Source organism: Thermobia domestica, chromosome 13 (assembly GCF_964235325.1).
Source record: "Thermobia domestica chromosome 13, izTheDome1.hap1.1, whole genome shotgun sequence".
Lineage (NCBI taxonomy): Eukaryota > Metazoa > Arthropoda > Insecta > Zygentoma > Lepismatidae > Thermobia > Thermobia domestica.
Genome location: NC_137466.1, coordinates 114,252,968 through 114,267,693, shown reverse-complemented (window position 1 = coordinate 114,267,693; position 14,726 = coordinate 114,252,968). Strand labels below are relative to the sequence as shown.

Here is a 14,726-nt window from a genome sequence, read left to right as displayed (position 1 = left end):
GTTATTGATTTAACCAATACCATTTTAATAATTTGCTCCCACATACTATAGAGTTAAAGGAGCATGAAGTATGTGTCAAAATTTAACACAACTTGGACTAACACATAGCCATTGTATTGAAATAACACCCATTTGTTTTCTGTATATGTTCGCAAACAGCACATCAGAGATGTCATTAAAAAAATACACATTGTAACCAGTTTACTGAGACCAATGGCACCAAATGACTTTAAGCAAATAAACAAAATATTTTAAGAGTGCGTCATTGCAAAGAGAAATAACATAGCATTTTACAGATATTTTCTTCTATCTTCAAATATAATGTAAATTATATTCTTGATCGTGCAATAAGAAATATGTTCTCTTTTAAAAAGTTGAACATAACATCATATTTTCTTTTTTTTAAAAAAAAAAAGAAAAGAAAAATCTAATGCCCCTTTGAAGGATTGAATTATCGTTCTCGTATACTTATAAGTAGAACGTCATGCTTTTGACCGACATAAAAGTTTTCTATGGATATTTTTTCGAAATCTACACATGATAATTTATCCTCAAACAATTCGTTTCGTTCAACTCGATGTGATCTTTGATACATGTTTCATCTTTGGATATTATTATTTAAAAAAACAATAGTAATTTTGCAAAATATCTCCTTATCAACCGTTGGTATGACTTTTCGATTGGTGCATGTTTAATTTTTGGATAAAATTATTATTAAAAATAGTTAAAGTTTAAGAGTTAATAGTAATTATGGACTATATCTCCTCATCAACCTCAGATGTGATCTTTCGATTGGTACATGTTTGATCTTTGGATAATATTATTATTTAAAAAGAGTTAAAGTTTAAGTTAATAGTAATTTTGAACTATATCTTCTCATCAACCCTCGATGTTATGTTTCAATTGTTACCGGTTTGGCCTTTAGATATTATTATTAAACAAGAGTAAAGGTTTAAGAGTTAATAGTAAGTTTGGAGTATATCTCCTCACCAACCATATTGTAATTGTCATCTTCTTTTACCGTAATTAAAAGCTTGATGTGAAGGTATGCCTTAGTATCAGTTTGATATTAATTGATGGCATGGTTGTTGTAGAAGATACATTTTTATGTTTAGAGAAAATTCGTTTATTTCCATGTTCTCGAAAATTACACATGAGAATTTGCAATCAATCACTCATATATTTTTATTCAGCTCTATAAAGTGTGCTAATTTGTCTTTGGGCATTTTTTCATTAAAGACTAACAAATAGTGTAGAAGTAAGAAGTATGAAGTTCTGTGACTTAATATGCTACATCTAGTCTTTAAAAAATATTTAACATTAAATTGGAAACAGAATTTACGTTGGATAAACTGTTTGCAGATCACATAACATCAATTTCCAACTAAAACTTAATTCTGATTTACATAACCTACATAATAACGCTGAAACTCCCACTATTTCTCATTAATGCATTAACTACACTTACTGTTAACTTAACATCGTCCATGGTAACATGTGCATAAACAGAATTGAAAATGGCAGTCATTATATTTTCCTCTTTCCTCTTTTTCTCTTTTTCTTATGTTGTGGCAGTATGTTTCTATGGTTACACTCACTTGCTCCTCTTTCCTTTTTCTCTCTCTTTTTTTAATTTGTTCTGAAGTGCCATCAATTCCGTCAGAAATCGATGAAATGTTGGTAAAACTTGTCATTGCGACAGACTCGTTTCCCTCTTGTACACAAACAACTATATAAATGCAATATTCACAAAAAGGAACATTATTTTTATATTTATCATTTCCTTATAAATATTATTTCCTAACGGTATTCTATCGATCTGAATTATATAAAAAATATGGTTGAAACGTTGGTTAAAGAATACTGCACAACACCATTTGAAGTTTCAAGCTTACTTGCATTTAAATTAATTTCTTGTACTTCATATATATGTATATTATATAACTTCTTATCAATAAATAAAATATACTTTCCTATATCCTTGTATTTGGTTTCCTTCTCCAACTTCATTCTGCGTTATAAACATTGGGAAAAATGCTCATCCAGGTCGTAATGTAAAGTCAAGTGTTGCAACACATTGTAACAAACGTCAACATATTTCCTTCCATTTTACTACTTGTTCCTTAATTATGTAACTAGTCATTTTAAGTCATGAATTCTACATTTGTTTTTGTTTATCGATCGTTTAATCATTTACACTTCTTTTTCAGAGCTTTCACCCTCATAATAGTTTCGTTCTCTGTTTGCTTATACATAAGTGTTCAATGAAGGACATTTTCTGGACATCCTGTCCCGAATACAGGCAATGCTTCTGAGAAGAGAAATACTTATTCCCTTGTAGATCATAGCTAGAGCAAATTTGTAAATATGCATTTCTAACAGAGTATCTCAAGTAATTGATTTATTCATTTTTATTAAAAAATCAATTAATTTTGATATATTTATACCTAAAAAAAATTTTGGATAACATACTGGGTACATACATTTTTCTCTATAGTAATAACATTCGGTTTGAAGCTAGTATCTAAATCAATGTATTTGTTAGTACCTTGGGTTTGACATCTTTCTTTGCTAGTATCAAGGGTGTGTACTTGAAAGTAACCACATCTCCAGAAAATGACCTGTTATGACCTATTGAATGTTCTAACGCCACCTGTTTCACCTTGTGAGCAGTGTTTCTTCCACACATGTTTTATGGGGGGGTGCACTGCCCCCCAGAGGAGTCCAAAATAATACGTCTATAATATAATAATAAATAAAACAGTACTAGTAGTGCCCCCCGGAACATTTTTCAGAAAGAACGACTGCTTGTGAGAGAATAAATTTCCTCAACTGAATCCATTAGCATAAGTTCTTATTAAACAGTATGTCCGGATAAAAATATGCCAATAAGAAATTTGAATTTTATCGAGAATCAGTAGTGGTAAAATCATCCGTTTATGTTTTTCGTAAAGAGGAAAGAATAGAACTTTATGTTCAAAAAACAATTGAATGCAGCAGGACTTCGCGCATGCGCATTACTCATGAGCTAAATGGGATCCTTTACTGTTCATCAAAAAGTGCAGTGCTTGTCTTTTAGGTTTGCAGAATTGAAATCCCCTGTAACCGTACAGAGAAGATTTAGACAACAATACAGTCAGGAACCACCAAACCGTCATTACATTGTTAGATGGCGCAACTGAAAACTGGCTTTGTGTTGAGGAAGAAAAGCAGTGGAGGAAAACGTAAATAATGAAATGGAGACAGTTCGGAAAACCTTACAGCGAAGTCCGCGCAAATCAATTGCGTTGTAAGGTGTGTGAGTACACAACTGCGAATTCCGCGTTCGACTGTGCATTATATCATCCATAAAATGGTACGTCTTACAAGGAAAGTTCTGAAGAAAGCACTCGCCTGCAGAGAAACTAGGTATGCCATTTTAATTACCAATTCATGCTGATTACTACAAGCTAGTAGAAGTCCTGTACGGTTGAGAACTATTCAAGAGACTCAACTTGGAAGTTCATATGAAACAATGAGTATATGGGCATTTAAACGCGTTAAGTACAGCATTATTAGCAATGAACATTGACATATGAATTGAAATCAATCGAACGTAATAGAAAAACAGTTTTGTAATAACAAATCGTGCATTTAACGTTGAATCTCTCGAATGGTTCTCAGCCGTACAGGAATTTTATTAGCTTGTTTTAATCAGCATGAATTGGTCTTTCAAATGGCAGCTTGGTTTCTCTGTAGGCGAGTGATTTATCCTGAACTTCCCTTGCTACAGCCTACAAGCTACAAGCTTTTCAAAAACTTCAGTTTAATGAAAGCCTGCAGATATGAAAGAGTAGTTTTTTTCTGACAAAGTCGCCTTTTAAACGTCAGATAAGGTTCATAGGCATAACTCCAGAATATAAGGCGAGAAAAATCCACATACGTTGTGGAACATGAATGCAAAAGCACAAAATCAAACGTGTGGTGTGCATTGACTAAAACTTTTGTCATAGGCCCATTGTTCTGTAAAGAGGCTACAATTACAAGAGCAACGTACCTGGCAATACTGAAGAGTTATGCTGTACCTCGCACACTACAGGGTTATATGTTCCTACAAGACAAGGCTCCTTCCTATTATCCAGAAATTCTCTCATGCAACGAGCATAAGCATTTTCTAAACAATTGGATTGAAAGGTGAGGTTCCATTCAATAGGCCCCAAAATCGCCCGACTTAACCTCCTTCCCCCGCGAACTTTTTCTTTGGGAGTATGGGAAGATTTTCGTGTATCAGACTCAAGTTCAAGATTTGGTGATTTAATACCAAGAATTCGATGCCTGTGGATCCGAGACGCACTAAATGTTACGCACCAACTGATATCTATAAAGCTTATTTTCGTTTTACTCACTCACTCGCTTTAAAACCTATTAAAATTCATTTACTCATTTTAAAACTTTCCATTCTAAAAGTAAAGAAGGTACGTAATAATAGCTAAATTTTAGTGTATACTATCTTTTTAAAAAAATTCTCCTCAGAAAAAAAACGCAAAGTTGGTTGCCATGGCTATTTCACGGACATGCGCTTGTATAATGAGAATAAGGAAATAAAAATGTAGTTTATTTCCACTGGACGACATGGTGATATTGATTTATTGGCAAAGAATAAAAGGAACAAGATCTTCCTGGACGAATACATTTTTCTTATATATATATATATCTGAATATATAAGGTATATATAAGTATACTTCTCTTCTCTTTCTTTCCAGAGGTACGGTGGATTTTCTCGAGGAACTCATGTTTCCTCCCATATTCTCATTCCACCAATTCTTCCATCACCATTCACTTGCCTCAATCATTCGTGTCTCTCAGCCTAAAGGAAATAATCTTTGGACGTTAAACTGCAAGATTTCATTTCAATTTCGTTTCACCGTTCTTTCCACAGGACATGACTTTCAATCGAAGCAAATAAGTAAATGCATTTCTCATTCAGGAAGAGCACTTAGATAACCATGTAATATTCCTGCAATGAAGTTCATACCCAAGTTCTGTCCTTTTCCTTAAGTGGATTAAAAAAAACTAAAATTTCAAACAGTAGCATTAAAAGAATAGAAAGGGGAGAAATGGGCAAATTAAGTAAATACAGGGTTAAGGTCTTAAAAGGGGAAAAGGGGAACTGGAAAATTGTCTATATTCGTTACTGAAAGCAGTATTTGACACTTCGGATACTTACGAAGAGCTCGTTCTGCTTGAAAAGAAAAAAATGTATACCTAAAAATTTAACCCTATTTATCACACAATACTCTAGACCTTGAATCACGAAATCTCACTCAATAGAGTACTGTCATATTCAGAAAATTTAAGTAATAATTTAATAAATCGCTAAATACACTGTTTTGGTATGAATAGATTCCAAAAAAAAATTAAAGACGTCTTACATAACGTTGATAACGGCACGAAAACTAACAAAAGAACTGCATTTGAACGTAGATATTATTTCCTCTGGGAAAACTATCTACCATCAGTGATAGAATTGCTGTTTTTGGTTTCTTTACATGTATAAAATAGAGAAAAATAAATCAAAGTAAACAAAACCAAATATGTCCACAAAAGGAGTCATGATACATAGTGTGTCATTGAAAATTTAGAGGATGGAGAAGAAAAAACTAATTGAAATTCTTTAATCAGTTACAATCTACAAATGGATTAAATGTGAAAATACAAGAAAAGTAGGTTTTAAGCAACGGGGGATAAGATCTTTGTTCTTCAGAGGGATAAGATATAAATACTACGATTAATTAAGTTTAAAACTTCTGCTGGTTTTCTGAAAGGGGGATAACAAACTAACTCTATGGCCCATAGAACTTGGAGGTTCGATGCCGCGTCCTATTTCTGTGAGATCCATCTTAATATTGTACCCCATCTGCGCCTAATGGTCATTTTCCGATGGGACTTCCCGTTAAAACTTTGAAAGCGTTCCTACTTTCTTCCGCTTTAGCTACATGACCTGCCCACCTGAGCTTTTTAGGCTTGATGACCCTAACAATGTTTGGTGAACCGTATAAATTATGAACTTTCCGCCGTTCTCCATTCCTGTTCCTCTTGGGTTCGAATATTCGTCTCAGGATCTTGTTCTCAAATACTTTCAGTCTACGTTGTTCCTTCACAGTAAGGGCTCATGTTTCGCAACCATATAGGACAACAAGCATGATTATCGTTTTATTTATTTTAAGCTTCAAATTTCTCGATAGAATTCGCAACGACAAAAGGTTTGAAACTTAGTCGACATTTAATTTCTTTGTGAAGGGGGTATATCAAGAGAATTTAGGATGTCTCGGTAGGTTGAACTTTTGGGGATGTCAGGCCTATGTTTAATCATAATTCTCAATATATTTTCTCACTCGAAGTACCTATATGTCCTAGGCTCTGAAGGATATCAGCCCTATTTAATTATATTTCTCAAGCTATCTTTATTTCTCAATCTATCTATCTTAATCTATCCCAACAATATGCCTAGTGTCCTAATATACTGTATCTTTTGAATTATAAAGAAAAATGGCAGTTCACTCTTTACCTGTTACGATTGCGTAGTAGCATTGACTCGCACCTACCCCAGAGGCGTCCAAGGGATGTCAGTTCAGGGATATAGGAAACTGCTTATGCCCCGAAAACAGGTGTCGGCGGAATTACTGTGAGACACTTCTGGGCTCTTAGTGGGACAATCACAAGACGGATTTAGACATCCGAATCCGAACAAATAAAAACCAATAAAACCTAGCGAACATCTCTTAGATATTTCTATTATTCTTGAACTCTCTAACTCAATATCTCGATATATATATATATATATATATATATATATATATATATATATATATATATATATATATATATATGTGTGTGTGTGTGTGTGTGTGTGTGTGTGAGAGAGAGAGAGAGAGAGAGAGAGAGAGATCTGTAGAATGTCCAACGGACGACCCATGTGTGTTGTACTATGTGGGTACGTACAATCCTGTGATAAAATCACGTTGACTTACAACGATTTCAAAGGCTTTCTAATTACAACATACAACATAGGACCGATAAGAGATGGCTAAAAATGTCTAAAATCTCCTTTCGTTTCCGTAGCGTAAGTAGAATTTCATCAAGAGGGCTCCAAGCTCGCAAATTCATATCGTTTCGGGTTTTTGTATACATAATATTAAAGTTCTACTTTTTCGAGGTTATAAACTTGGAAATTCTCCTTGCGTACGAAGATGCTTTGTTTGACACATTTTCATCAGAAAATGTCAATACAGCATGGAAGCACTCCCATATAGAGTCAATTTTATAAAAAAAAGTATGAGGAGATTCTCCTTGCTTTTTTTAGTCATGCATAATTTTTTAAAAATAACTTTCTTGAAATCAGAATTATTTTTTACCTTCTATTATTTTAGTAGATTTGTTTCATTTTAGTTGTTAATTATTTTAAGGAAAATATGTGTTTTCTTGAAACCATGTACTTTTCTTAATTGTGATGTTTTCATCTTGTTATATTATATAAGTCTACGTTCTATAAATGCCTGAATTAACATTAACAATATCGAAAATGGAATGAGAAATGAGGGATGTGGGGGCATCATATTAAAAGTATAGAAGTTGTTGTACTAACATTTTCATACTGTAGTTAGTGCTGGCGCCTCTTATTCTTCACTGCTTATTTGATATGTTAGAATAAAAAATATATCGACCTTAAAGTGTGCTCATACACTCTTGTGCTAATGTATTTTTTGATATCATCATATGCAATCTTAATTTCTGCACAGAATACCTATTTACGTGAAGTAACACACACACAATGAGTATATACTATAATAATAAGTATGTACGCCTTTTACTAACGTCAGCGATAATATGTGAACATTATCCTTGTAAAGAAACGTTAATCGCATGTGTGCATTTTATAAAAGAAATCTCGCAATTCAGGGCCACACCTAGGTAAAAAATTAACATTTCCAGCATCAAATGAAATTTATAAAAAAAGCAGCGTTTGCATGACAGGTGACTATTCAGAATGTATAAATAATGAGAAGGAACTGCTTTGGCACAGTAATCAATATTAATCAATAACGAGCGAGTGCAAGAAGTGTGTATACATGTAGGTATGAACTAGTTTATTAACTCTTTATTCCTGTACAGAGAAAGAGAAATACAATGTACAGAAATAAACAAAGCAAAAACAAATTCTTGGAAAGTATTTTTTTTTAAATAACGGACTATTCTGTCGAAAGCGAAAAGAGTTATAGTTTTAACATATGTATATCAAACAATGCTTGGAAATGATTGTGTATATATAAGAGAGAGAAGAACAGCATTTTTCTCGAAAGTTAATATTGAGTCACCCAGAAAGCATTCTATGTATGTATATTGATTGTAGTGAGTGAAACATAACGGCTGAGCATCACAATAGGGGTTCTCATATGAATTTTCCTTATATATATATATATCAAGAGGTATAGCATCACAGTTTGCTACACAAACAAATCAAACAAAAAAAAAAACACAGATGCAAACAAAAAAAATTACATTTAAAATACGATGTATCTATGATCAAAATATTTTACAGAATTTAACTATTTTTGCGATAAAAACACAGTACACCACTGACTTTTTCGTGTAGAACTTTTCTCTTACAATCTCATATAAACAGTTACAAAAGTTCAATGGTAAATACTCCTTTCAAAAACCCTATGCTTCAATTTAGATAGTTTTTAGGTTCTCAATTACATTAAACAATACCGCACCATATTAAGAAAACTTCCCGTAGAATTAAGAGCTAAGATACTTTACACAATTTATGATTTTATTATGTTCATAAATATGGGATCTGAGTGAAATTTCGAGACGAGAGATTCCAGCTTAATATCTGAAAATTTAATGTTGATTTTCAGCACTTCCATTTTTCTATAGTTTTCATCACATTTTATCATATTTCTCAGAATACTACTCTTCCTCACAGCAGGCACGTAGCCAGGATTTCGTGAAGGGGGAGGGTCCGTGACATGAAATACTGTGGTCAATACACCAGGGGCTAGATCATTCTAAACTATTTTACTGTAACATATATTGATTCGTTTAGCCAGGATTTCGTAACAGGGGGGCAAAGACATGAAATTTTGAAGGCCCAAAAGCTCGATCAATCTAAACTACTTTACTATTAACAAAATATTAGTTAGTTAGGACAATAAAATGAGGATATGTTGGTAAGTATTTTAATAACAAACTATGAAGAAATCTCGAGTAAAATAATAAAAAACGTATTGAAAAAGATTTTACAATATTTACGTCCTTCCTCTCTTTATTCAAATATAACAATTTTCCTTTCATTATGGCCTCAACTATTATAAAAAGTACATACTCAATAATGTCTTGTAAAATATTTTACAATATCTGCGTTCCTTTCTGTGTTGAATCAACTGTTAACAATTTTTTTCCACATAAATTTTTGTTTTTATTATTCCGTCAACTACTCTCTGTTCCAAATGAAAGGTTAAAGGAGCAGTAGAAAATTGTTTTTGAAATAACATGTTTGATACTGCAAGGATGCGATGACGAAAAATTATTATAAAAATGTCCACGCTGTTACACAACGGCACTATGCTTTCGGAAGCTTGAAATCTCCCTGACTAGTAGCAGAAATTCTGAGAATTCCGTAACTTTTGTAGAAATGTCAAATTCCCTGACTCTTCCAGGTTATCTCGCTCACCTTGCCACCATGTATTGCATGTAATACAAATCTCCTCAAAAGAAAGAGTAACCAAAAGTTTCCTGTAGCTTTTTATTTTTGGCGCTGATCCTTCTTTTGCTCATTTCATTTTTTCTCCTTACTTATTTTTTTCATTTCTAGTCTCGAAGGGGGAAGGTCTGGACCCCCGGACACCCCCTTGGCTACGTGCCTGCTCACAGTGACCTAACAACTATATTAACAATTATGTTGCGTTCTATGGCATTTTTCATAATTTCTGTATTTATTCCACCTATGTTGTAATACTATATAAAGTTTAACATAACAATATATATCATTATACTATGCAGCTTCCGCTATGCCTCAGAGGAAAACCACATGAGATGACGAAGCCCGAACAGTACAATATTGATCATTGGACGTCGCCACACTGATTGAAAGATTCTGACATTCAATTGCTGTGAGGCAGCTATATTTAAAATATACCAAGTGCAATCAGAGCGCCTGCCATGCGTAATTCGATTTTTACAGGTACTGATCTTGAAATTTCAGTGAACTCAGCAGACAATTCATAAACCGTAATGTGTGCCTTTCAAGAACCACATGATATGTGCATTAAACAAGATTGTCTGCCGGTAAATATTTTCACCTTTTCCGCTCTTGCTATGTATATAAGTAAGTCCTTCTTTAAGCTCTCTGCAGCACAACCATTAGTCATAAAAAGCATCACCATCATCCTTGCCGTAGTCATTACTCATTCGACAATGAATTGCGGCTATATTGTGGTGAACTTCCTGCTGGAATTACATCATTTAGTTCACACTTGGCGGTTGCTTCGATTGCGGTATGTTTTCAAGTTCACTCTTGCACAAACACTGAACAGAAGATTCTGCATATCGGATGAGAAAGGGAACATCCAATGAATACTTTTATATTGTCCAAGTTTTGCTATCTTATGTTCTTCTTCTCTGGTGGCTTAACGGAGGCAGGAAAAATGATCCTCGCACATTATTTATTTCTACTTAAACATCTCCGGACTAAAATATTATCTGCCTCACAACATGTGACCGAAACACATTTCAAATATGTAGATGCTTTAGTTTAAAAAATCATTACGAAAAATGCATAACTTGTCTTTTACAGGTTCACAAACTGCTGTGACAAAGAGTAGTTTGGCTACAATTAATAGCCTTTCAAGCTCTAAAACAATGTACAGAAATAGGCACAATACAACAAAGTCGTACAAGTGTTAAGTGTAAGGTGCAGTTTTTCGATGATGAAGGACATTGTAGATCATCCACTTTTTATCTTAAAATTTGGTCATGTATGGTAATTCTAGTGCATAACATAGTAACCGGAAGTACAGCTGTCTTTTAGTTATCAATTGAAAACTTGCTCAGAGAAATTCGAATTAACAAATGTCACTAAACATTCTCTTAGTTGGTTCAGTTCTCGTAGTAGTAATAAATTCACCAAATATTAATTAAAATTTCTTTATTACTAGAAATAACTTGTTCTGTTTATTTAACGATTATTATCTTTTTGTGCCTATTATATATAAACATAATTACATTTTGAAATATCGAAATGAAACGTATACATTTTTTGTAAATTTTAATAAAATATAACACTTACCTGATTGATAATGCAGTAGAAACCTGGAAGAAGAAAATGTAAACTATATTAATGATGTAAATGAATATGTTTCATAACTATTGTCTATCCAACTAATCTTTGTTAATGATGTTTCTACTTAGTTTTAATTTTATGTATTAACATTATACAAAATGAACTAAAATTCCCTTAATAACTAAACACTCATTACGATAAATTTATTACACATAGCACGTTACATACGATACACTGAAAAGGTAATCACTTTTGTAAAATATTATATATGAGGAGTGTTGAATAAAAGGCCGAATATTTGTTATAAAACCTGTATTACTCATTTTACAACATTTTAAAATTTAAGCACTTTCCCTCTCCAAGTAACCTCCTCTACTAGCAATCCTTAAAATTTCTTCATTTTTGGTAACCTTCCTGGAAAGCACTTTCTGGGATAGCGCACAGGTTTCTTATCGTATTGACTTGAATCTTCTCTATGGTTGGAAATGACGTCCTTTCAAACTGGATTTAAGTTTAGGAACAGGAGTACGTCCTAAGAAAGATTTCATTGTTATTTGTAGTAGCAAAGCAGTTCCTGACTGATTTCAACGCTTTTCTGTTTCTAAAGTCAGTCGACAAACGCGGGACGAATTTTGCATTGACATGACGTATCTAAAGTTTTTCAGTCAAAATTTAGTTTCATAATTCTATGCTGATCCCCACTTCGTTATCAAGTTCTCGAATAGTTAAATGACGTTTTCCACGGAATCTTATCACGAACTCTCTCGATTTGTTCATCTGTTGATGCGAAAAGTCGTCTATGCATGGGATATTCACTGATCAACATTCTTCCTTTTCAAAACATTTAACAATACTCATAGCGCCGTGTTGGACTGGTGCAGTCTTCCACGTATGCTTGGTTAGAATTTTAGCAAAATTTCAGACATACATTGTTCTTCAAACTCTTTCATTGTCTCGTTGTCATAAATCCGACGAACAGCTTATGCACGCACTCATTTTAGCAGCTGTGGCACCAAGACTAACGGCCACAGCGAAACGAGGCAAATGGCAGTTTGTTTTCAAAATCTGTCGCTAAGTCCACTCACTAGCCGCACTCACTGTACCAGCAAATCTGCTATTTCAAAATCTGCTTTTATGAACACACTTCTTATATATATTGGAAAACTGCATACATTTATCAAGGCGAATGGTTAGCAACTTTAAAGCACATTAATATTAGTGTCCAAGGGTACGTATACAAATGATTTTCTAAGTGGAATGAAATACTTATAAGATATATTTTAAAACTCATCCTGTTTCCATGTTTCACTAGAAATTCCTGAGATAAGAACATTTCAACAACTGATCGAATCAAAGATACAACTATTTTATTTGTTAAGCTGATTATAAAGAAAATCGTTGAAATTAAAGACTTAACTAACTTTTTTCTCCACTTCAGCTCAAAAAGTAGAAGAACTCTTCATAGAAATCTTTCAATGAACTGACCAAAATCATTAAATCGACTTAAAATTTATAGGAACTCAAAACAAATTATATTGGGTATGTTCGTAGGTTCGTAATTCGTATCGAGCATCTTTATTAGTCAATTCAATACTTCACAAGCAAAGGGCTACACGTAACCACGTAACCTTCAGATTACAATCGTTATTAGGATAGTGTATATCTCTATCATGAAATTTTACACAAAGTATGACAATAAAAGAAAATCTTATTTCTTATTGGTATTTTAATTATTGCAAAATGTGTTACTTATATGGCTTTTTACTAGGATTTTGTTTGGTTTGGCAGATACTCTTGAGAAACAATTATTTGATTCCATAAGCTTTTAAGAAACTTGTTCAGAACTTCTCAAATACATTTTATAAGCATATAATTAAATGACGCAATATATGCATCTAAAATATTAAATAACCAGTTGTGTTTCTCATCTAACTGTCATTTTTGCGTCTAAAAATGAAATGTAATCTTTGAGTTTTATGTCCCACGGTTATGCTGGCAAGGCTAAAGGACACTGTGATGATGAAAAATCAATGAAATGGTGAAATGAAGAAAGTGAGACGAAACGGGAGAACTCCGAGGAAAGCCATGCACACGGTGTTTGCCTACCACAAAGCAGGGGCTGGGATCAAACCCGGGACCCCAAGCACCAAACGTGAGCGTTCTACCACTGAGACACCGCGGCCCCCAGTTTTGCGTCTAGTACAATGGAAAACATAGTCAATAAACATTACCAAACTGATTACTAGTTTGAGCAAACTTTGAAAGTTATCACGCTTTAAGGATTCGCTTCAAGTTCTGTGGTATGTGCGGTAATTCCGTTCAACTTAATAGTCTTTTTTGAACTTTCTGTCATACAAGCATGTAAATTTATAGCTACAAGTAGAATGAGTGGGTTACAATTACAGTTAATTTTGATAAGATCAACTTTGTGGCACATTTGGGAACACTCAAGATCGCAATCCGCACTAGAACAATGTTTACTAGACCAACAATGTGTCAAAATAAAATTTAAAAATGTTAGTAATACAAATACTACACAAGGAGAACAGTGGTTTAGTAGTAGAATACGTGCCATTAGCTAATAGTCCTTAGTTCGATCCCAGATGAAGTGATTTTGAGGGGACAATATCATATCGGTAGATTGTCTCTGAATTCTTTTATTTCCTCCCTAATTCCCATTCCACTAATTATTTCATAATCCTTCACCTTCATTCAGCCTAAGGGGCATCACTGTGAGACATTTTAAATGCAAAATAAGGATGCCATTCATTATTTCCCCAAATCAATCAACGGCTCCAGAGCAGGTACTGTGACTTATAGTGTGTCGTTGTAAATGCCTCGTTTATACGTAACCCACCATCACTGATGCGCCTGCTATACGGACACATACCCTCGGGCCTCCCTCCTGCGCTTCTGCCCTGACTCCGTTAGGTACATTCGTGTTTTTAGTGGCCACCTAGCACAAGTGGGTTCGTGTTTTATGCACTGTAGTTTTTATACCATACGCCCACAGTGTATTATACGCATGACTATGTTACAATTACAAATAACGAACCATAATCACTACCAAGTGAGTGTCATTACCAAGTGATTTTGAAAGAAGCTAAAAAATAGCACTGCTTAATGCTGTACATAAAATTTTAAAAATGCAAATGGTTCTGTGCCTCTTTGTTAACTAAAACCGAGAAAATTATATTGTTGAGGCGTTACAATTTCACAATGATTACAGCCTTCATTTCTCTCCAGTTACATACAATTACGTTCTTTTTTTTAAAAAAATGAAACAAGAAAAAATACATAAAAATAAAGGTAAAGATGTTGTATAGAAAATATACAAGAAAGGAAGTAAAAATAAAAAAGGTTCACAAAGAAAAAACATTAATGATTAACTGTCATGTT

At 33.5% G+C, this 14,726-nt stretch overlaps 1 protein-coding gene across 2 annotated transcripts in view; it reads right to left on the bottom strand.

Moving 5' to 3' along the window:
* Nucleotides 1-14,726, bottom strand: part of LOC145668440 (thrombospondin type-1 domain-containing protein 7B-like) — a 1,268,628-nt gene that overhangs the window by 994,382 nt on the left and 259,520 nt on the right. For both annotated transcript variants that reach the window (XM_081736305.1, XM_081736304.1), the window contains exon 2: nucleotides 11,334-11,356. The gene's annotated coding sequence lies outside the window, so the exon portion shown is untranslated. The remainder of the gene's footprint in view (nucleotides 1-11,333; nucleotides 11,357-14,726) is intronic.